Here is a 25055-nt window from a genome sequence, read left to right as displayed (position 1 = left end):
ACAATGCAGCATAGGTCATCTTTCTCTTCTGCCTGTGAGTTAGGGGCTTTCCAATTATGTCAGTTTGAAAAGATTGTAAGGGGTTTACAGTTCTCCCATGTGTAACAGGGTGAAAACTATGTGCAACCATGGGCTCAGTTCAAATTGCAGAATTTATGTGCAGTTGGATTTAGGAGGGAGAGAATTTATGAGTTATTTTCAATTATCAGTCATTTTTCCCATCCTTCAGTTGTGACCATTCATCCCTGCATGACTTTCATCAGCTGGACCACGATGTGAGTTATTCATAAGTTCTCCTGTCTCTAAAAATACCCAGCATTCTATGTTCTTGTTCCAATGGGAGTCCTCTTTTTCCCTGCAGTGTTACGACGCCCCGTGTGGGTTCACAAGTAACTGATCTGGTTTACATATGATTATAAGAAATAGGAGCAGGAGTGTTGTATCTCTATGTTTGCTAATACAAACTTACTGATCTCACACAGGACTGGTAGCCGTAGGTTTTATTTATTTGAAGATGTAGTACAAGTTTGCTCAGCAGATGGATTTACTATAAAGATTCAACTGCTATTGTTAACAGGAAAGTATAGCTGCAACTGCTTCACACCACATGCTGCTAGCTAAACTGAAAGTTACTCTGAACAATAATTCTGCCAGCTACATGATTTACATCCTGGCTACTTACTCATTAGCACATTCTCTCTTAAAGTGATATCACAACATCCCCTTTTTCCAAGATAACATTACATACATTAAGAGTGAAAATACACATACTTCAGTGTAGTTATGAAAACTATTTGCACTCTATTCAAGAATATAAGGATTTAAGAATCTAAGAGTTTAAGAGTCTGTATAATGTACAGGTGGTTTAACAATCCTCCCAGATTCCACAAAAACATAGAAACATAGAAAATAGAAGCAGGAGTAGGTTATTTGGCTCTCCAAGCCTGCTCCGCCATTCAATATGATCATGGCTGATCCTCTATCTCAATGCCATACCCCTGCTCTTTTAAAGTCTAGAAATCTATTTCCTTCTTAAATATATTTAGTGATTTGGCTTCCACAGCTCTCTGTGGTAGAGAATTCTACAGGTGCACCACCGTCTGAGTGAAGAAGTTTCTCCTCATCTCAGCCCTAAATGAGAAAGGGGACAGGTGCTGGCTTGGCAGGATGTCCTAACCTGCTTCCTGAAAATCATTTCTGCTGGTAATAGTAATTTCTAAATTTCTAAAAAAATCATGTCTAAAGGTGTTGCTCTTAAATGTAACACGGCAATACAGAGATCTTATTTTGTTTCCCTGCACTTTATGATTAATGACTTAACAGTGCAAGCCATTTGCTCAGTGAGACTGTTGGATCTGGGATAGTGTGGCAAGGCTGTCACATGGTTTATGCCCCATTTAGCAATCAAGTCCCTAAAAGGTCTGCCAGATACTGTGGCTCTTGTGTGATATGATCTCTCCAGGTGTGCCGAACAAGCTGAGAACTGAACTCATTATGTCTGCCATGGACGCACTTGAGGAATCCTTCAAATGTCTGATGATTTGAAACTTGGAAAAGTAGTCAGTGACAAGGGGAAATTAATTGGCATGGATAGTGAATAAATCTGTTGCGATTTTCAACCAAGGGTACAACTTCATGAGGTTGGTGAAGCTTCTTTGCTCCAATGTGGTTGGTGTATCTGGCATGCTCTGCACATGCTCACTGTCATCTCGATATTGTTGTTGATCTCTGGCCAATAAACAGCATACCTTGCCAGGTGCCTTGCTCTATGCCCATATGTCCCTGGCGTAACTGTGACAATATGTCCTTCGGGTACAGGCACTTGTTTTCCCTTGAAACTCATACCTCTTGAAATACCTAGTTCACCTAGGTATGGCCAAAAATGCCTGAGGGTGTAGGCAGTTCTTGTATCATATCAATACAAACTTTCACTACTACTCTTCATAATGCCTTCAGTCGTGGATCATTTACTGTTTCCTCCTAAAGCTGGTTGCACTTGTGTTGACCAAAATTCATCAGATTGATGTTGAATACAACTTCTGCATCACTGTCTACGTTGTCTACTTGTAGGCCTTGTGAACATCCACAGTCCTTTTCGGACTGGGTAACCTGCTCAGTGTGTCCGATGTGACCTTTTTTGCTACTAGGTTTGCAATGGACTTTGAAGTCTGGGCCCTGTATTTTTATCAGAAGCCTCTGCAGTCTGGGTGGTGCACTTGTCAGTGATTTGCACCAAATCATTTCCAAAATACTTTGTGGTCAGTTTCCACAATGAATCGTTTACCAATAGGCATGTGTGGAACCTTGTGATACCAAATACCAGAGCAAGTGTCTCGTGCCCTAAGTTCAAATAATTTGATTGCACTTGTGATAGACTTTTGGAATAGTAACGATTGATTTGCCATCTTGCATAATGCACCTCCTAACCCTTTTTGAGATCTGTCAACCTCTAAGATAATTTCCTTCCTTGGTTCGTAAAATTGTAGAACAGATGTCTCTGCTGGCAATGCCTGTTTAATTGATTCGAAAATGTGTTGATAGTCCTCCTGCCATACATATGGAACATCCTTCCTTAGCAGCTCTCGAAGTGGTGATGATCTATCGGCAAAGATGGGTATGTATGCTGATAAGTTGAAAAACCACCACATCTCTGCACGTGCTCTTTGTCCTGGGGAGTAGGCCTGTCTTTGAGTTTGCCTGGATCAGGATGGATCCTGGAACTTGAATAGATAGGACAGAAATAGTCAAATTAAACCACATTTCTTGCTATTGAAGATGAGTCTTTCATGATGAGTTGCTGCCATCAGTGAGTGCAGATTTCGGTCATGCTCCTCTTTCATATTGTCCATCACTGCAACATCATCGGCGACGCATACAAATGCAGAAATATTTTCTGTGATTGTGTCCATATGCTGCTTTAACAGATCCTGACTGATGGATAAACCAAAGGGTAATCTCTGGAAGCAGTAACTTCTGAATCGTGTCCTGAAAGTAGTGATTTCTTGAGACCCCCCTGCCAAGTGAACCAACCAATATCCATATTTGGTGTCCAACTTGGGGAAAAGCTTTGCTCCTGTGAATTTGGGATTCAATTCCTCAGATTATGGAATCTTGTTTGAGCATCTCTTTAGAGCAAGGTTTCAGTGTCTTGGATCTAAGCATACCTGGATTGTGTCATTCTTTTTCAGAATGCACCAGTCAGTTGCTGATGCACATGATGGACAATGCCATTACGCTCCATGTCATCCAACTCACTCTTTAGCGTCTCCTGTAGGTGCACAGTGCACTTTCTCAGAGTGTTAATTGATGGAATTGCATCCTCTCTGAGGTAGAGTACGGCGTCTCTCCTGAATTTCCCTATGGCGGTTGAATCTGTCAGGATACATCTGTTGTGAATCATGGACTGATTTAATGTGCTTATCTTCAGTCTCTCCTGTTGTGATTGGTATCTTGGTGATCTTGTGCATGGTCACAATGTTGAGCTCCGTACACGCTGGTAATCATTTTACTGCTGATCCAATTGTGTCCACCAGGTAGTTTTCTTGTGATTTCCATGCAGACTTGCCACAGCTGCATTTCAATGTCACTCTACCTGTGCAATGAATGGGTGACCCATTGTGCACAGTTAGTTTGTCTGTTGTAGATTGTATCATTGACGTCTAGCAATCCGGACACACATCCTTCAGGATTCTGACTGGTAGGATATTCATGCTCATTCCGAAGTCAGCTTTGGCTATGAGTGTGTGTTTGCCAGTTTTCTTTGGGCGTATGATGTTGATAGTAATAAAAGCCTCTAACCATTTTGACTTCATCCACACATTGGCCATTTCTGTTCCGGGGTCTAAGTTTGGTTGGCGGGTGTGGAAGTGAGACTGATTTCTACTGGGGGCAATGGCTGACTGTGGGCAATCTTGCGCTTTTCAGCTCATTATATATGCATCCGCAAGGATTCTCATGACAGGGGCAGGCAGGAGGTCGCTGTTCCCGTTGCCACCTCATGGGGTCGAAGATCCGGGCGCCATTTTTAAAGTGCACCAGACACCTTGCACTCTCCTTTCCACCTTTGATCGGCCACTGCTCCACCCTTCCATGCTAACCCTTCCTCCCTGTTTTGGTCTCCTTATTAGAGAAAGGATGTAAATGAATTGGAAGCAGTTCAGAGAAAGTTTACTAGACTAATACTTGCATTTGACCAGTTGTCTTTTGAGAAAAGGTTGGACAGGCTAGGTTTGTATCTGCTGTTACGACCCCTAGCTAGACCCCGGAACACGGAGGGAGATCTGGTTATGGACCAATAACTTTTTGTTTAAAGTAGATAAAGGTTGAAATTCAAGACACCTGCTTTTGGAATAAAGCCACGATTTTTAACAAACAGAAACAAACTTTACTATACAAGTTCAGAAAGATAAAACAATTTACAATATGTATCTTATACTCGAACATTCAGGGTATGTATGAGGTACATGTGAATTGTTCTGGCACAGTGGATGGTAAATGCTGAGCTGCTCAAATCCCAGAGGGAAATTTGAAACAGCTGCCACAACTGTTTTGCAATTTGTATCTTTATTTCGAGATGCATGCCTTGAATTCAGTAGTAATAAGACCACAGAGTCTTAGAGGTTTTTTACAAAGCTAAATTAAACATTTATTAATAAAATAAATGATTTTAAGCACATACATAGGTCTACAAATTACTACTATGATAACTCCAAATCTCCTAATTGATCTATCTGCCAGTTACACTTCTGTTAAGTCAACAGTAAAACAGCATAGATTTCAGCAGACTCAGGCACACAATACCCTGGACAATAATATTTAAAATGGATTCACTTAGCTTCAGGTCCTGGAGACAGTAGCTTGGTACATGGAACCTGGAGGCTTTTCACACTTTTTGGATCTATCTATCTATTCTTCCAGCAAACTCGGATACATTAGTTTCAGTCTCTTCGTCAAAGTCAGTAATTGTAATTGTATTGGTTGTTTACTGGAATGGATGTATTGGTTGTTTACTGGAATGGATGTATTGGTTGTTTACTGGAATGGATGCTATGTCTCACTGTTATGTTTTTTAAATGACTTTCTTTGGGCTCAACAGGTTTTGATTATTTCAAACTGATGTTCTGAATGCCAATAGAAACAAAGGGGCCCCTTTGGTGCAAAATGATTTTGATAAAACATGGAACATGCTAAATTTTTCCTTGTATGTTGTCTTTTTCATTTCTCTGCGGTGATTAAATAATATAAGATCGCCACTTAAAATTTAGTGCAAACTGTCAGGGTAAGAGTTGGGAACAGCAGTGTAACATTATAGAAAGGGATTTTATTTTCAGAACTGTACCTGGTATTGATATGAACTCACGGTTTGCAGTAAAATTGTTCTGTTTTTTATGACCTATTTCTTCCTCTGTGAAGCTCTTTAGCTAACCCTGTGATTGTATAACATATTGTGTAATTATTTCATATCCCTGGTCTCGTGGATTGGGCAATGCCTGTGTTATCATTTCTTGTGCCATTTTTGTTTTTATCTTTTACTGATAAATATCTTTATGGCGTTGCTCTAATCTACTGTCAGTTCTGCTCAGCCTCTGGCTCACAAGATGTTGGGTTCAAGCCTCTATCCCAGGCTTGAGCACATAGGGCTTGACCCTTGCAATACTGAGTGCTGCATTGCTATAAGTACCACGGGAGCAAACTGATTGGGCATAGAAAAAAAGAAAGAAAATGTAAATATCAAAGTGCTAATTTATTTTTTTTAAACAATTTTCAGAGGCAAGCACAATTCTTTCATTAAAAGCATTTGGGAAGGCTGTCAATGGACCTCACATTATCCAGCATGAGTGATATGTGACCTGGAACAGTTCCACTTCTGCCAGTTTTAAATCTATTGGATTGTAAGAGACAAATCATTTCTTTGGAGTGTTTTATTATCGCTGCACTTGTTATGGTTTATTGTGTGCCTTCTGAAAATGAATAAGAAATCAAAAGGAAGACTGTAGTTCTTATGCTTTATAGTGTCTCTGGTTGCACACAATGATTTCCACAAGTGGTACTTCTGGAGCTAATTCAGAAGAAAAGATTGCACAATTTTATTGTCAGACAGCAGCATATTCATGTAATTTTACCTGAAGGCAAACTACTTGGGGGAGATTTTATTCTTTGATCAATTCAAATGGTGAAAAGGCACGCTTGTTCTTTAAGTAAATGCACTATCCAAAGTGGAGCTGAGCCATACAAATCAAGATAGTACCTTGATCACTAACTGGGAGTTGTGAGCTAGGGAGATGGAACTCATCCATGCCTTTGACCTAATGTTCTCCTGGTCATCCTCCCAACCTCCACCCTTCCTAATCTTCAGCTCATCCAAAAATGCTGCTGTTGTCTTATCTCACACCATGCCAAGTTCCCCCTTCACCACCCTGCACTAGCATACCTCAAAACCTCAAATTAAAATTCTCATCCTATATAAACATTCCTCCATGGCCACAGCAGCTCTACAAAATCTCAACCTCTCAGTTCTTCCATCTTTAACCTCTTGCATATTCTCCCTTTACCCCCTAGTAGCTATGCCTTCAGTTACCTTGACCTAGCATTTGGCAATTCTTTCTGTAAGCCCCTCCAGCTCTCCAACTCCTTTAAGAGTCTCTTTAACACTCCCCATTTTTGACAAAGCTTTAGACCGGTCTTCCTTCTTTGGTTTTTTTGGCATCCATTTTTTCCCCTTGTGCCTTTGTAAAGTGAATTGTGTAGCGTTTTTCTACATTAAAGTTGCTTTATAAAGGCAAACAACTGTTGTTCTTCTTCTCGCCCTGCTCAGGCACTAAACAGGGGCAGCACATTTGAAGTGCACTGCGCCTATTCAAATCCATGGGCATATGTATTTCCTGCCTGGGGTAGATTAAATAGCCCAGATACAGCCATGGCACAGAACCACTCATGGCAGGCCTTTGCACTAACGGCAAGGCCAAGAAAACTACCTCTTTGCCCTCAGGGGTGAAGACTTTCTGGTTGTCAATGGAGGTCAGTGGTCAAAAGGTCTTGATTGTCCATTGAAATTCTTGGGCTGGGAGAGGGTATATTGTATTACTTACCTGCAGATTTTTGAACTGCTTCTCCAGAACCTTCAAGAACCCCCTGGCCAGTGGGGTTTGGGAGCAGGTCACAGTGCCACATTTAGGGCACTTCCATGCTTGAAGTTCCAGCGAGCATGACACCCAGAAATTGCAGTTCAAGACTGAGAGAACACCGGTAGGAGAACCCCTGAAACCCTGCGGCGGCATTAAATGGGAATAGTTCTGAGGATCCATCCCCTTTTCCCCGACCTTAATGTCTGCACAATGCTCAGTTCCTGGGCCAGAGAACCTGGAAAATTAGTTTCTACCTTGTAGACTCAAGTATTAAAAAATGGCTAAGGTGATTGGAGAACTAGTGGAGAATGAGTCAATGCCTTCAGGAAGATGATCTGGAATGCTCGTACAGTAATAGGGAAGAAATGAAACCTGCTGTTTATTTGGAAAGCCACTTGTCTCGAAGGGCGCTTCTTGATTGTGAGCAACAAGTGATTTTAGCTATCACAGACAACATAAAATATTGCATGCCAGATGCAATATAGGCCTGAAAAAAATGTCATTATTTTATTAACTCAGCTGTGGGATTATCTTTAATGGCCAGTGAAACAGTGAGATTTGCTGCCATGGAGAATTATTATTGGAAGAAGTGGCTAACACACAAGTTCAGTGTGAGATAGGCAGTTCTAGGTGACCTTAGGATTTGAATCACAAATACAAACTGAAGCAGGCTCCCTGAAGCACATCTTTACACCAATTCTTTCTTCAATGCTTTGATTGTAACACAGCAGAACAGCTGAACAGGAATGCGGTGGAAAAGGCAGCCAATTATTGACGGGATACAGAATGCAGGCCTAACAGGAATAGTTTGACAAGGTCTAATATCAACCTGTCAGTGAAAACGTCCACCTAATGGACAATCAGGCAGGTTTGGTGGGTCTCCAAGCGAGTACTGTTGTACCATGTGGCCAAAGAATGCCCAGGATCCTTGGCTCTGAATGATTGTATTCTATAGAAATTGCTTCCACGCACCAAAGAGAAGCATCAATCTGTTGTAAATCTTTAGTAAACTGCAAGGACTTGCAGAATGTACAAAAACATGATTTATATATTTAATAAAACATTGAGAGAAAAAAAGTATAATATATTTATAACACCTCAAGGCATATAATAGTTTATTTTATGCATTTTCACATGCCATTGATACAGTAAATCAAATAATTTTGGCCTTACTGGGCAAACTGATGTAGTATTGCATCCTTTTCAAAGCTAATTGTTTCCTATGTTACAACAGTGAAGAGGCACTGCTCTAGCTGTTAAGTGCTTTGGGACAGTCTGAGGTCATGAAGGGCGCTACATGTAAGGCTGTTGTTCTTTTTCTTTTAACATAGGAACTTCTTTAAGGCCACTGGGGTAGAAATTCTTCTTGAGCGATACTGTAAAGTGAGTATGAATCAGTCACTCGCATTACACTCTGATATGAAAGAAAATAAGAAAATTAAAGAGTGTAATATGGGTTGTCTGTGAACTGCTCCTTAACCAACACTGACAGGTGAATCCATCTGGAGGAGCAAGAAGCAAAGCGAGTAGAGGAGAACCAAGAGGACACAATAGTTGAGGAAAATGAAGCTCCATCTGAGCTCAGGGACAGTCAGGCCAACAGAGAAATCTCATCTTGGAAGCCCTCTCATGGTCATATCATCCAGAACAACATCTTCATCCCATTCCTTCATCTTGCCCTTCCTCTGGAATAAGGATAAACTCTGGAAAAATCACTCTGCAGCCAACCACAGCCCTTCTCATCATCATCCCTTATGACAAAAACCTCAATTCTAGTAGCATAGAAAGGGTTTTGCACAACCATCACATTTATAACCAATTGTGACTGTCACCCTAATCCTTCTCGCCATCTTCCCTTTCTTAACAGTAACTGCCCTTTTGAATATTTTTAATTAGCCTGGTGCTTTGTCCAAATGGTTCTCTTCAGAAAAGAAACAGGGCAGAAGGTTGGCTGCCACAAGTCACTGCCAGCTAATGTGGTTCACACGTCAGATGGGCTCGGATCAGTTTGCAAGGACTGCTTGGCCCTCTCATATTGAAAACTTCTGTGCAATCAAGGGAGGAGAAACTGATAGTGGTGTAGGTGGAGCCTATTGGAGAGCGAGAGTGCACAAATTTCCAGAGTGTATTTCGACATTCTACCTCTCTGCCTATTGGCGTAAGGGTTGTCAGACCCCATGACTGGATCGGCAAGGGCGTGGCTGACACCATCTCCTGCCTTTTTAAGCTAGAGTAAAATCTCCATGAGTTGAATCCCAGGAAAATCGCCTCCAAATGTGTTTCTATTTAACCCAATATGTCTACAAACGCAGTCCATGTCAAAAAGAACAGGTTCAAATGCCAAATGAAAACACAGTAAAGCAGTTTGTTTTTATTATTCATTCATGAGATGTGGGCATCGCTGACTAGGCCAGCATGTATCACCCATCCCTAATTGCCCTTGAGAAGGTGGTGGCAAGCTGCCTTCCTGAAATGCTGCAGTCCATGTGTTGTAGGTACATCCACGGTGCTGTTAGGGAGGGAGTTCCAGGGTTTTGATCCAGTGACAGTGAAGGAACAGTGATATATTTCCAAGTCAGGATGGTGAGTGGCTTGGAGGGGAACTTCCAGGTGGTGGTGTTCCCATCTATCTGCTGCCCTTGTCCTTCTAGATGGTAGTGGTCATGGGTTTGGAAGGTGCTGTGTAGGGAGCCTTGGTGAATTCCTGCAGTGCATCTTGTAGGTGAGTGTTGTTGGAGCTGCACTCATCCAGGCAAGTGGAGAGTATTGTGACCTGGAGCAAGCTCCCTGAAGCACATCTTTACATCAATTTTTTCTTCAATGCTTTGACTATAACACAGAAGAACAGCTGAACGAGAATGCAGTGGAACAAATGGAGAGAATGGTGCGGAACATTGTGCAATCATCAGCGAACATTCCCACTTCTGATCTCGTGATGGAAGGAAGGCAATTGATGAAGCAGCTGAAGATGGTTGGGCCTAGGACACTATCCTGAGGAACTCCTGCAATGATGTCCTGGAGCTGAGATGACTGACCTCCAACAACCACAACCATCTTCCTTTGTGCTACGTATGACTCCAACCAGCATAGAGTTTTTCCCCTGATTCTCATTGACTCTAGTTTTTCTAGGGCTCCTTGATGCCACGCTTGGCCAAATGCTGCCATGATGTCAAGGGCAGTCACCCTCACCTCACCTCAGGAGTTCAGCTCTTTTGTCCATGTTTGAACCAAGGCTGTAATGAGGTCAGTAGCTGAGTGATCCTGGCAGAACCCAAACTGAGCGTCAGCGAGCAGGTTGATCCTAAGCAAGTGCTGCTTGATAGCAGTTTTGATGACCCCTTCCATCACTTTACTGATGACCAAGAGTAAATAGATGGGGCAGTAATGGCTGGGTTTGATTTGTCCTGGTTTTTTTGTGTACAGGACATACATGGGCAGTTTTTCACATTGCTGGGTAGATGCCAGTGTTGTATCTGTACTGGAACAGCTTGGCTAGGGGCATGGCAAGTTCTGGAGCACAAGAACATGCTCTAAATGTTTGAAAAATTCTTTATTCAATTTGTTCACATACTACAATGACCTGAACTTGCATAAGGCTGGGACTTTGCATTGAAAAAGGCCAGCAGTTGGCTTCAGAAAAACTCCGTAATCTTTATGCCATGCTTCATGGCACAGTTTTCCACTTGCTGTATCTGCTTTACGTTCTCTCCGATCAACAACACTTTAACTCTTTCACGGGTTTAGCCATACTCCCAGGTTTTTCACATCCTTTCACATGGAGATCTCGCTGTCAAATGATGGCTTGATCAGCACTCCATGATTTTGCACTCTTATGTGCTCCAACTCCGCTCTTATTGGATGACATGGTCATATGGCAAGTTTAGATAAATTTGGCTTATCAGGAGTAACCAGTGTGGAATTTTAGCTCATCACGGGCTTCATTCTATGGGATTTGCTATTCTGCCAGCTGGAATGATTACGACTTTGGCATTACCGGAATTTTGCATCATCCGTGTTTGACTCATCTCGATTTCACTGTGCCTGTGTTGTGAGCGAGGCGAGGCAATACACCTCACAAAGGTGTGTGAAACTCCTGATGGCCAAATCCCTCCTTATTCTTGTTCCAAAAGGCTCATTGGATTAACAGGCATGCAGTTTGATTAACTGCTGCTGATTCTATCAGTTTATTCATTAACATGCTTGATTAAACCGTGCTCAGTCACCTTGAGAAATGATATGCCTGTCTGAATAAAAGAATGAGACAGATGCCCTGCCATTGTTGCTGTGATAATACAGTGCTGTACAGGGTTTTGAATTTACTATAAGCATATGTTCATGTTAAACACATAAATCTAAAATTCTATTGTGGGCTCTGCTCTCCCTCCAAAAGGGAAATTCATTGGAGGATATCAGAGATTCTCAAGGACTTGAATTAAGTAAGAAGAGCATCTCATAAACTGAACAATCATGGCAATTAAAAATAAATTTTCAGGGATTAAAATATACCTTCTAAAGATGATGAGGGTGAATTTGAGTAGTGCCAGCCAGCCCTGAACGGAATACAGGGAACAATCCCCTTTTTTTTTTAAGAACAGGCAAGCCCCATTCAATCTTGGTCCCCAAGCCCCAATTAAAATAAATCCACGGACTTAAATTTCAGGTCACTGTCTCAGCCGCTGCGGCCCTCAGGATGGGGAGATGCAGCAAGATCTGGAAAGCAACCACATGTTGAAGGGCTTTGGTGGGGAAAGAGATACTGAAGATGCTGCAGTAATCTACAAAGACAGAGGGACACAGGCACTTTTTTTGAGAAGGGAATGGCAAGAACTTTGAAAGGGAATGTAACAGTGGCAGAATTACATTTAATCTAAGCTGAAGAGAGACAGGACCTGCTGGAAAGAAAAAAAGGTAAAGATGAAAATCAAATGAGCATGTTTTTTATAGTACTTAACGTGAACAAATTAAGTTTGGTGACTAGTGCCCCCTACATCTTTCTTTGTAGGGCTTAACAGAGACTGAGCTAAGTTAGTGAGGACAAGATTGGAGGGAAATACTAATACTCTGCTAAGCCCTGTCACCACATTAATGGCCATTATGGTCTCCACTCTGGGTTTACCACCACTTTCACCAGACAGTCTCATCCAGTGGCAGGAACAGGGGTAGGTGCAAGGGAAATGGGACGGGAGTCCAGCTGCCCCCTGCCACCCACATTTGCAGCTGGCACACTGGGATGCCAGCTGCAGTCTCAGTGGGTGAGGCAGCGAGGGAAATCAAGGTCAGGGCAGAAAAGTGGGCATTGGCCTCACCATTCTATTTCCTTGCCATATCTGCCATTAAAGAACATCTTATGCACGATATGTTAACATTTTTCAATGACATTTTTATGCCTGTCAATTGCCTTTGGTGATGTGGATCGAACAGCGAGGTTAGAAAATGAAAACAGATAAAAATGGTGATCTACACGTGTAAACATTGTTGTACAGCTTGGCGCATGCTGCTGATGTTTGGAAACCAAAGTCGGTTGAACAACACCAGATTTATGTCTCTGTAAATTAACCCAATAGGAGGACTTGTGGTGCAGTGGATAGTGCTGCTGCCTCTGGGCCAGAGTTTCTGGGTTCAAATCCCATGTCAAGAATAGATGGCCAAGGAAGATATGTTCAAGATGCAGCCAAGCAGGTTGAGTACCAAACTGAAAATGCCTCCAACACACACCAGTGGCAGGTGGTAGAAGCAAGAGAGATTTCTAGTCAGCCATGTGACAGAAGGAACCTTGGGCAGCCCAGCAGGCTTATCTACAAATCTCTCATGATCCTGCAGCCTCAGACTGTCAGCTTGTGCACCCCACGACCTGCCTGACCATTATCTCTTGCTTCCACACTACCTGCTCCCCCACTGTGTCCTTTGGCCGCAGGCTTTCCCATGCATCAGCCTGTCTGTCAGGCTGCAGAGAGAGATAAAAGATGCTGTGTAGATGAAAACTGTTTAACATTCGGGACACCCATTTTTAGCGGTTTCCTATCTATAACTGACCTCCCCTGTCCAAAAGCCTCAAATATCAGGGGCCAAATTAGTGCATTCTCAAATCTCAGATCCACTTCAGCTACCAGTTACTTTATAAATCTCACTGCGCTATGGAGACCATGCAGATACCCTTTTGTCAAGTACAGCACAATGTAGGCTTTCCTCGAAATCCCTGCCCTGGATTTTAATGTGGATAAATGTAAGGCACGTTACAGAAGGAAACAGTCCACACAACGAAAAGATGACCTCCACTATATTATCAAAGGAAAAAAGACAGAACCAGTGCATCCGATGTACGATCCTTCTGTGCACCCTCAGGATTGCTGGGACTTACATTTGTATAGCACTCTTTACAACGACCAGATGTCACAAAGCAGTTTGCAGCCAATGAAGCAGTTTTTGAAGTGTACTCACTGTTGTAATGTAGGAAACATGGCAGCCAATTGGCGTAAGGCAAACGCCCAAAAAAGCTGTGTGATAATGACCAGATAATCTGTTTCTATGGGGCAGAATTTTGCCCTCAGTTGGCGGGCGGGCCCCACCGGCTCGGTGGGGGGCAGGCTGCCGAACTCCACTGCCGAAACAGGGCCCACCGCCATTTTCAGTGGGCGGGCCAATTAAGGCCCACCCAGCGGCCTGCCCGACAGGGGATCCCCAACTGCCAGAGTGCACATGCGCGCGAAAGAGCACACTGCACCCTGAGACCAAGTGCTGTCTCAGGGAGATTACTGACAGGTAAAAAAAACTCCAAAAATAGAAAAATATTAAAATTATTAACATGTCCCCCTCATGTAACAATGTCACACAAGATGGGACATGTTAATAAGAAACACATAAACTTTATGAAACTTTTAAAAAACGGACATGAACCCTCATCCCGCCAGTGGATGAGGTTTCATGTATTATCAGAAGCTCGCTGGGGTTCCTGGCCTGCCCGCCAGCCTTAAGGTTGGACGGGCAGGGTCTTTAATAATCTTTATTAGCCTGTCAATGGCCTTAACTCCACTGTCCGCCCGCCTTCCTGAAAATTTAAAGGGACCAGGATGATGCCAGGGGTTCCTCCCGATGTCCTCCCGAGTCATTTTCCTGTCGGCGAGCGGGCCCCGCCCACAAATCGCCGACGGGAAAATCCTGGCCATGATGTTTATGAGGGATAAATATTGACCAAGACACCAGGGAGAAGTCCCCTGTTCTTCTCTGAAATTGTGCTTTGGGATCTTTCACAAACAACCAAGCAGTTGTGGGGTTGTCCTCCGTTTAACATCCCATCTGAAAGTGGGGATCACAAGGACTTTCCACCCAGGTAATCACATGGTCCTGGAGTGCTTATTGTACAGGCTCACCTCCTGGCAAAGCCTGGAAAGTGATGGCAGCCACAGGCCTCAGACCTGCATTGAATGTCTAACCTTGGTCACCTTCTGGCTGCTGAATGATCAATGAGGTCCTCATTGATCATTAAAGTTCTGGAGTTGATTTCCAAAATGCAACAGTGCTCACATGAACATTTTTAGCCATGCACAGGACCACCTCTGGGTTAGCCTCTGGGGGCCTAGGGCAGACAATAGATGCCTTATTTTTTAGCCCCTCTGCCATAGGGTGATCAAATGCTATTTGCTCTGTAAAGGGAAGGATGAAGTTAGAAATGTCCCCTTCTGCCTCATTCACATTGTTCATCTGGCATGCCGAGGGTATCCCACACAGAATGACGGCTCCATTATACATACGCAGGTTCTTTTCTTCATCCACTGGAATGTTCTTGATGTGGATGCTAGAAATCCAGAAGGAAAATATATCTGGGAACACAGGAAAAGGGGGAGGCCATTCTTCTCCTCCAGCCTATTCTGCCATTCAGTTAGATCATAGCTGATCTATACTTCAAGTTCCTTTACGAATCTTAGTTCCATTAATCTTCATTTCCGAATGTTAACAGTTCTAACCGTGATGATCTGGTTGGTTTTTATTAATTAGGTAAAATTTGTGGAGTCAGTAAGAGATGCACGGTTAATGAGGAGAGACTTCAGCCTGAGTGAGACGGAGACCGAGTGAGTATATTTGGGAATTTGGTTCAAAGTGGGAATATGGTACATCGGGGAAAAGAGGAGCCTGAGGTAAGGTTTACTTCAAGAAGTAAAGTGTGCTGAGTGGAGAGTTCGCTGAAGGGAGGAGGTACTATTTTTCTTCTACTCTTTTCCAGCCTCCAGTTTTTGATTTCCACTTTGGTGCACCAGAAAGAACAGGTAACCAGTGACTGGTATTATTAGTTTTATCAGTATTGTAAGTACTGTATTGTTTTATCAGTATTGTAAGTTTTACTGGCAGTGCCAAAACCTATTGGGAGGTATAGGCTTAATTAATTCATAATTCATTAGCAATTATTAATTAATTAACTAACACATATTGGAGATGGCAGGTCAGGTGATGTGATGCGATTGCAGGATGTGCGAGCTTCTGGATACCGGTGTGATCCAGGGCAAACACATCTGCAGTAAGTGTTTGCGGCTACAGGAACTTCAACTTCAAGTTATTGAGCTGGAGGCTGAGCTGCAGACACTGCGGCATATCAGGGAGGGGCAAGTTACCTGGATACTTTATTCCAGGATGTGGTCAGACTCCTTAGGACAGAGCCTTCTGATTTGGTCAGTGGTCAGGGACAGGAGGGTGTGACTGTAAGTGAGGCAGGTAAGGGGACCCAGCGGGCAGGAGTGCAGGAGCCTCGGCCCTTGCAATTGTCCAACAGGTTTGAGGTTTTCTCAGCTTGTTTGAATGAGAGCGATAGCTGCAGGGTGGATGAGCTAACTGGCCATGACAACATGGAACAGGAAGCCATTCAAGCGGGGGGAGTTACAAGGAATGTGTGGTAGTGAGGGCAGTACAGTCAGAGGGATTTATACTGTTCTCTGTAGCAGAGAGCATGAGTCCAGATGGCTGTGTTGCCTGCCCAGTGCCAAGGTTCGGGATATCTGCTCAGGGCTGGAAAGGAACTTGCAGTGGGAGGGGGGCGGGGGAACCCAGTCATCATGGTCTATGTTGGTACCAATGACGTAGGCAGGACAAAGAAGAAGGTTCTGCACAGTCAGCATGAGGGGCTTGGCACTAAGTTAAGAAGTTCATAATCTCTGGATTATTACCTGAGCCAATTGCAAATTGGCATAGCATTTATCAGATTAGGGAAATGAATGCATGGCTCAAAGTCTGGTGTGGGAGAAGTGGGTTCTGGTTCCTGCAGCACTGGCACCAGTATTGGGGAAAGTGGAATCTGTACCATTGGGACGGCCTACACCTGAACCATGCTGGAACCAGTGTTCTTGCGAGCTACATAACTAGGGAAGTAGAGAGGGTTTTAAATTAAGTAGTGGGGGCAAGGGTACAAATTTGGGAAGGTGCGATAAATCAAAGAGTAGAGACAAGACAAAAGGGAAAGGTATTATTACGGAGAAATGAAATACAGACAGTGACAGGAAGGGATAGAGAGTACAAATCTAACAGTAAATCAACAGATGAGACTAGAGATTATTAAAAGAATAAAAGGATAAAACCAAAGGCTCTGTATCTGAATACATGAAGCATTCGAAACAAAACAGATGAACTGACAGCACACAGAAATAAATAAGTATAATTTGATAGTCATTACGGAGACATGGCTGCAGGAGGACATGGATTGGGACCTGAATATTAAAGAGTATAAGACATTTAGGAAGGACAGGAAAAGGTGGAGAGGTGGCTCTGTTAGTTAATGATGGTATTAGCACAATAGAGAGAGATGACCTAAATTCAGGGAACCAGGATATAGAGGCAGTTTGGGTTGAGGTGAGGAATGGTAAAGGTAAGAAGTCACTTGTGGAAGTCATGTACATGCCCCCTAACAGTAACCTCGTGGTAGGATTGAGCACAAAGGAAGAAATAATGGGAGCTTGTCAGAAAGGCATGGTGATAATCATGGGAGATTTTAATCTACAAAAAGACTGGAACAGTCAGATGGGCAAAGGTAGCCTAGATGAGGAGTTCATAAAATGTTTCTGGGATATTTTCTTAGAACAGCGTGTTCTGGAGCCAACCAGAGAGCAGGCTATGCTAACCTGGTATTGTGCAACAAGATGGGATTAATTAATGATCTCATAGTGAAGGCACCCCTAGGTAGCAGTGACCATAATATAAATGAATTTTACATTCAGTTTAAGGGACAGAGGAGTGGGTCCAAGACTATGTTTTCAAACTTAAATAAGGGCAATTATGAGGGCATGAAAGCAGAGCTGGCTAAAGTGAATTGGTAAATAAGGTTAAGGGATTGGGTAATAGAGATGCAGTGGCAAACATTTAAGGGGATATTTCGGAATACACAGAATGGATAAATTCCAATGAGTAAGAAAATTTCCAAGGGATGGACATGGCAACTGTGATTAACTAGAAAGGTTAAAGGTGGTATCAAACTTAAAGAAAAAGCATATAATTGTGCGAAGATAGGTGGAAAGCCAGAAGATTGGACAGAATATAAGGAACACCAAAGGATGACTAAAACATTAATAAGGAGGGAAAAATTAGAGTGCAAGAGAAAGCTAGCCAAAAATATAAAAGCAGAAAGCAAGAGTTTCTATAAATGTTTAAGAAAGAAAAAGTGTTAACAAAGCAAGAATTAGTCCTATAGAAAGTGAGTCTGGAGAATTGATAATGGAAAACAAGGAAATGGCAGATGAATTGAACAAGTATTTTGCATCGGTCTTCACCATAGAGCATACAAGTAACATCCCAGAAGTAGCTATAAATCAGGAAATGGAAGGGAGGGAGGAACTCAGGAAAATTACAATCACCAGAAAAGTGGTACTGAGTAAATTGTTGGAGCTGCAGGCTGACAAGTGCTCACGTCCTGATGGGCTTCATCCTAGGGTCTTAAAATAAGTGGCTAGTGAGATAGTTGATGCATTGGTTTTAATTTTCTAAAACTTCCTGGATTTGGGAAGTCCCATTAGATTGGAAGATAGCAAATGTAACTCCATTATTCAAAAAGGGAGGGAGACAGAAAGCGGGAAACTACAGGCCAGTTAGCTTAACATCAGTCATAGGGAAAATGTTAGAAGCTATAGCAGGGCACTTGGATAAGTTCAAGGTAATCAGGCAGAGTCAACATGGTTTTGTGAAAGGGGAACCATGTGTAACCAACTTAATGGAGTTCTTTAAGGAAGTAACATGTGCTGTGGATAAAGGAGAACCGATGGATGTACTGGACTTAGATTTCCATAAGGCATTTGATAAAGTGCCACATCAAAGTTTATTGTGGAAAATAAAAGCTCATGGTATAAAGAATAACATATTGGCATGGGTAGAAGATTGGCTGGTGAACAAGAAGCAGAGAGTAGGCATAAATGGGTCTTTTTCAAATTGGCAAGATGTAACGAGTGGTGTGCCTCAGGGATCAGTGCTGGGACCTGCACTGTTTACAATTTATATAAATTACTTGGATGAAGGGATGGATGGGATGGTTGCCAAATTTGCTGATGACACAAAAATAGGTACGAAAGTAAGTTATGAAGAGGACATAAGGAGGCTACAAAAAGAATATAGATAGGTTAAGTGAGTGGGCAAAGATCTGGCAAATGGAGTATAATGTGGGAAAATGTGAAATTATCCATTTTGGTAGGAAGAATAAAAGGGAAGCATATTATCTAAATGGTGAGAGGTTGCAGAGCTCTGAGATGCAAAGGGGTCTGGCTGTCTTAGTGCATGAATCACAAAAGGCTAGTATGCAGGTACAACAAGTAATTGGAAAGCTAATAGAATGTTATCATTTATCGCGAGAGGAATTGAATACGAATGTAGGGAGGTTATGCTTCAGTTATACAGAGCTCTAGTGAGACCACATCTGGAGTACTGTATACAGTATTGGTTACCTTATTTAAGGAAGTATGTCAAAGCATTGGAAGCAGGTCAGAAAGGGTTTACCAGACTAATAGCTGGAATGGGTGGGTTGTCTTATGAGGAACAGTTGGACAGGCTAGGCTTGTATCCACTAGAGTTTAGAAGAGTAAGAAGCGATTTGATTGAAACATCTAATTCTGAGGGGTCTTGCCAGGGTGGATGTGGAGATGATGTTTCCTCTTTGTGGGAGAATCTAGAAATAGAGGTCACTGTTTAAAAATAAGGAGTCGCCCAATTAAAACGGAGATTAGGCTATTTTTTTTCCTCTCAGAGGGTTGTGAGCATTTGGAATGCTCTTCCTGAAAAGATGGTGGAAGCAGAGTCTTTGAATATTTTTAAGGCAAAGGGGGATAGATTCTTGGTAAGCAAGAGGGTGATAGGTAATCTGGGTTAGGTGGGATGCAGGTGTGAGGTTTACTATCAGATCAGCCATGATCTTATTAAATGTTGGAACAGGCTCAAGAGGCCATATGGCCTACTCCTGCTCCTTGTTCGTATGTTCATATGACACCAAGCTGCACACCTGGCTGAAGAAGGCATTTGGAAGGCAATGGTAGAATTTCACATTTGGACTCAGGATTTTAACATGGTTAAATGTAAAGTGTACAATTTGTGCACAAAATGTAAAGATAACCATCATTAGCAAAGGCGAGGAAGGAAAAAGGATGATAATTACTGGATCTTCACTGAAAATATCCTATCAAAGCAAAATTATCCTCAACAAAGTTAATCAGGTACAAGGATGTTTTATATAGATCACTGAGGGCAAAACAACATTATGTCTATTTCCAGCACTCCAACTTCAAAACAATACCAATACATTACAAAAGATCCAGTAGAGAGTGACAAGGATGCTTGTAAGACATGGGTCTGCAAGTCGCATAGAGGGGTTAGTTTTCATTAAAGGGAGTCATGGTCCAGACTCTCAAATGCTGAGAGGATTGGATAATGTAGAGGCAAGTTGCTTAACTTGAAATATTAGCACATAAGCAGAAAGGATAAATATAGCTTTAAGCACTCAAGATTAGAAGTTTTTTTTTTATATTGTCGTGGATATGTGAAATAAACACCTTCTTAAGGCACTTAATGTTGGGTATGTAGAAAATTGCTGGATGAATATCTGGTTAGGAACAGAATTGGAGGTTAGGGGGTTACAAATGGATGATTGAATACTTTGTAAACACAGTGCCTTGGATTGCTGGGTCTAAAAAAGGTGCTGCCAAAAATGGTTACAGTCTGGAATTCATAATTTGGGATGAAAGCTAACTTGGAGGCATTAGGGGGAAGCCTGGGATCTGACTCCAAAGTGGATAGAAACTGACAACATTGAGTGCGAGTAGGACCAGGAGAATCTGATTCCGACCGGCCCCAGGTCCCTTAAGCATCATGATTCTGGATGTCAAACTTGGTTCTTGACCTGAAGTCAGCTTTAAGTGCAAACTACTCTCTAATACTATGGTTGTTTACTGTGCATTTATTCCATATATAAAGTGCACACAAAAGATCCCAGGGCACTATTCAAAGACAAGCAGTGGAGTTCATTCTGGTGTCATAGCCAATATTTATCTCTCAACCAATATTACAAAGATCAAAGTTAATATACAGGTGATATAATAATCCTCACTACTTACCTGAAGTTTTCAAAATTCAATTTGTTTATGCTGTAAGAAAGAAACCCTCAGAAATAAGCTTTCTGGGTAACAAGTACATAAAAAAATACATCTTTCACAAACGCCGAATTAGATTTGCATATTATTTCTCCAACAGCTATCATAGCTATTGTTTGTCTCGTCTGTTTTCTCTCTCTGTCTTCTTTTTCTTTCCTGTCTCTATCAGTTTCTTCTTCTTTAACTTTCTATCTACGTATGTCTCTGTCTTCAGTCTTTCTCCTTCTCCCCTTCATGCCCTTTCTAACTCTTTAGCTTCAATCCTTCTGCTTCTCTCTCGCTCTCCAGCTATCCTTGATTTAAGCTCTCTCTAATGTCAAAATTGATCACATGATATTTTAAATGTGAAGGATGATCTGAGTGCCCTTAAGTGGCACCTTTATGGGCCTAATTGGCTACCCGCCATGAGTGGGTGGGCAACAGTCACTCCCCACCAGCTGCCGCCTCCCTGGAAATAGGCCGGAGGAGGGAAGGTGCCAGCAGGCTGGCACACCGGCTGGTAACAAGAAATTGCTGGCACACTTGGCTCCAAACCCACCTCCAACTCTGGAAAATTCAGCCCCAGGGTTCTGTAAAAAATAAATTTATGAAAATTATCTGCAATTACAGAATTATTAAATTGTGTCGTCCCTTGATGTTCAATGGCATTACCATTACTGAATCCTCCACTATCAACATCCTGGGGGATGCCGCTGACCAGAAACTAAACTGGACTAGCCATATAAATACTGTGGCTACAAGAGCAGGTCAGAGGCTAGGAATTGTGCGAAGAGTAACTCAAGACCTGACTCCCCAAAGCCTGACCACCATCTACAATGCACAAGTCAGGAGTGTGATGGAATACTCCCTACTTGCCTGGACGAGTGCAGCTCCCACAACACTCAAGAAGCTTGACACCATCCAGGACAAAGCAGCCCGCTTGATTGGCACCACATCCACAAACATTCACTCCCTCCACCACCTGTGTACAGTAACAGCAGTGTGTACCATCTAAAGATGCACTGCAGGAATTAACCAATCCTCCTTCAACAGCACCTTCCAAACCCACGACCATTACCATCTAGAAGGACAAGGGCAGCAGATAGATGGGAACAGTACCACCTGAAAGTTCCCCTCCAAGTCACTCACCATCCTGATTTGGAAATATATCGCTGTTCCTTCACTGTTGCTGGGTCAAAATCCTGGAACTCCCTTCCTAACCGCAGTGTGGATATACCTACACCACATGGACTGCAGCTGTTCAAGAATGAAGCTCACCGCCACCTTCTCAAGGGCAGCTAGGAATGGGCAATAAATGCTGACCCAGCCAGCAAAGCCCACATCCTGTGAATGAATAAAAAAAAGTTATTCTCCTTAAATCACAGCTGTGAGTCCATATTTTCACATTTAAGATTTTTATTCAAAACCGGAATTGATGGAGGTACTCAGCAGCCTCTGAGGAGAGAATAAGTGAGATACTGGGGAAGAACATGGTTGGAGCAATAGCTCCCTCCACCTGGTCCCTATGAGCAAGAGGAGAAGCGTCATAATGTTCTGGTCAACATGAGATGCTGCCATTAGCTGTCAGCCCCTTTACAGCTACAGGTCCTCAAGGCTGTTCACCATGAATAGCCCAAGTTCCCTCAGTGGAAAGTCAGCATCCTTCCACCTCTCAACATGTAGCCACAGAGGAACAATCTTGTAAGAGCAGCAGAACAGGCTAGATGGTACAAAAGTCAGGCACTATTTGCACAAGAGATGATCTTTAGTTCTTAATTGTTAAACTTTTGGAATGATAAAATGAAGACTGAGAAGCATGAAGATGGTTTTTTAACTTTCTTAACTTAATTGTTGGTCTTAACTGTAGAGTAAGGAGGCATACTCTAAGAACATGCAAAAGAAGCTGGGCCATAACTTCCGGTGGAGTGGCAATTGAGTCGGAGTGCTACTCTGCTTGCCGTTACTTACCTGGAAATCTGGCTGCTCCTATCTCACTGGACCTTCCTACTGAGGCTGGGTGAGATCTGTGTAGCGCAGCGGGTTCCCAGGGCCTTCTGTCCAGAGCTGCAGCCTTGGAGGTGAGGAGGACATGCCCCCATTTTTAAGCTGGCATAAAGCAGATAAGTCTACTCGATATAATGTCTTAGCGGGTGTTGATTCTGGTATAGCTGGGATTTCCAAAACAATGCCAATTAACATATATTATTCAAAACACACCTAGCATCAGTTCTATATACAAGTGTTAGACCTCTGAGCTGGCAACTCGTCAAATCATGATTCTTACGTTGACACAGGTTAAACAAATGTTCATTTATTATCCACAGGGGCAACTCACCCTCATGAATTTGTCTCAAGTTTTCCTGTGTCTGCTTGAGCATCCATGATCAATAGGTGCTGCAGACGTCATTCCTGACCACATCATCTGAGAGGTTTCTCTCTACATTAATCAATTTGTTAATGGTCCAAGCCTGGCTGTCTGGTACAGTGGTCAAGCTCTGAATTATTCATGTCAGGTCTTAGTCCACACTGTGTTGTCACTTGTTTTACTAGAGCTGCATACAGTGCTCAGGTCTGACCCAAGCACCACTCAGGCAAGCCAACATTGGAGATGTTTAGGACAACAGGTACCTGCTCATGGTGTACATTATCATACAGAGTTTTGCCCACTTTTATCAGCACTAGTCCATTCTCTAGTCCAGGGCTCAATGCTGGACAAGATATATCAGTTAACTGTGGCCATGGTGTTTTACCTCCACTTATTAAGTCAGTTAGCGCTGTTGTTGTAGCATCATTCCTGCTGATTCAAGTACAAGGCCTCCCAGTCATCGCTGGTTGGCCACGATTAGTCCTGTAAGATAAGATCAGTTAATAACATGCTTCAATCGTGACCAGTGCTTCCACAAGGGCGTAAGTATCGCTAATCATTATTATCTCATTAAGTCCTATCCACTTGAGTGCAGAATCTGGTTTCTCGGGCGTTACCTTCACCATTACCTTATCCCTCACTTTTGGCACATCCTCACGTGTCGGTGCAGACTCGATGGGCCGAAGGGCCTCTTCTGCACTGTGATTCTGTGATTCTGTCCTGGGGGAGCCACTCCTCCTCATTTCTTTCCTGGTCTGCTATCTCCTGCTGTTGTCTCACCTCGTATCTCAATTGCTTAAACTGGCTACACAACTCTACAATGCACCTTCTTATCCAATCTTTCTATGGCTCAGTATCTTCTTTCTCTTTGGCAGTCGTTTAACTATGCCTGTCATCATGGTGTTAATCCTGTGGTCTTACTTTTTGTATCTCACAGGCACATTAATATGGTCAGTAATACATCTAATTAGCCTTTTACCAACTTTCCCTTTACCTGTATCCATCCTGTGGTAAATTGCTGTTAAGTATTATTTCTCCTTACCCTTCAATTGCCTCAACTACAGATTCTTTATACTTTTACCTTTAAGTTTTTTTTACTCCCCCTGACCATGATAATCCTAAAATTCTCTTAAGGTCAGTGTCTCTATTGCCTTGATTGTTTAAAATGTTTCCTTACTCTTTAGGCCATATTACCCATTCCATGTCAACGGGGCTTTCTGTCTCTAGATCTTGGCTTATCTCCCCCTGTGCAGTTCCACTGTCTCAGGTGATAGCCAGATTATCAAATTCAGATTATCAGTTTGTATATTGTATATTGTGTCCTCTTCCCCCAACTCTATCTCTATGGTAAAGTGAGGTAACCTGTCCCTTTAAGGGAATGCAAGTGTACTGATCATGTGACAACACTGACAGATCACTGTACAGCGTGGGCAACTGGGAACTGTAAGTCTAGTCCTGGGGGATTCTGAGTGAACACGTATGATCTGGTGCTCTGCCCTATGTCTCAATAAACCATCACTGTTTATTCTTACATCAACCTCTCCCAGTTATTGATTGCAGGCAGCAATTGATGAGAACATAGGAAGGTGTGCAGTTAGAGTTCGATTGGCCAACAAACTCATTTACCCAAGACATAAGAGTGGCAACGAGGATAAAGAAGGAAAGAAAATAAATTTCAAGATGGGTGAGAAAAGCATTGGAAAGAGCATCTGCACTTACTTGTAAAATAGGCGACAGCCGGCAATGGGAGCAGAAAGCAGTGCTGCAGTTTGAAATTTAAAAAAAACCCCGCAGAATTGCGATAACGGGGATCCTGCCAAAACTCAAACAGAGCAGAAAACCCAGCAGAGAAAAGCTGACAGCTGCAGAGACAGAGTTTTAAATAAAAGGTGACTGCTCTTAAAGCGGCAATACATTTAAAAAGGGTAAATACATGAAAAATGGCTATGGACAGAAAATTATAAGAGACCCCAGAGAGAGGGCGAC

Source organism: Cetorhinus maximus, chromosome 2 (assembly GCF_964194155.1).
Source record: "Cetorhinus maximus chromosome 2, sCetMax3.hap1.1, whole genome shotgun sequence".
Lineage (NCBI taxonomy): Eukaryota > Metazoa > Chordata > Chondrichthyes > Lamniformes > Cetorhinidae > Cetorhinus > Cetorhinus maximus.
Note: the sequence above shows the minus strand (reverse complement) of the source record.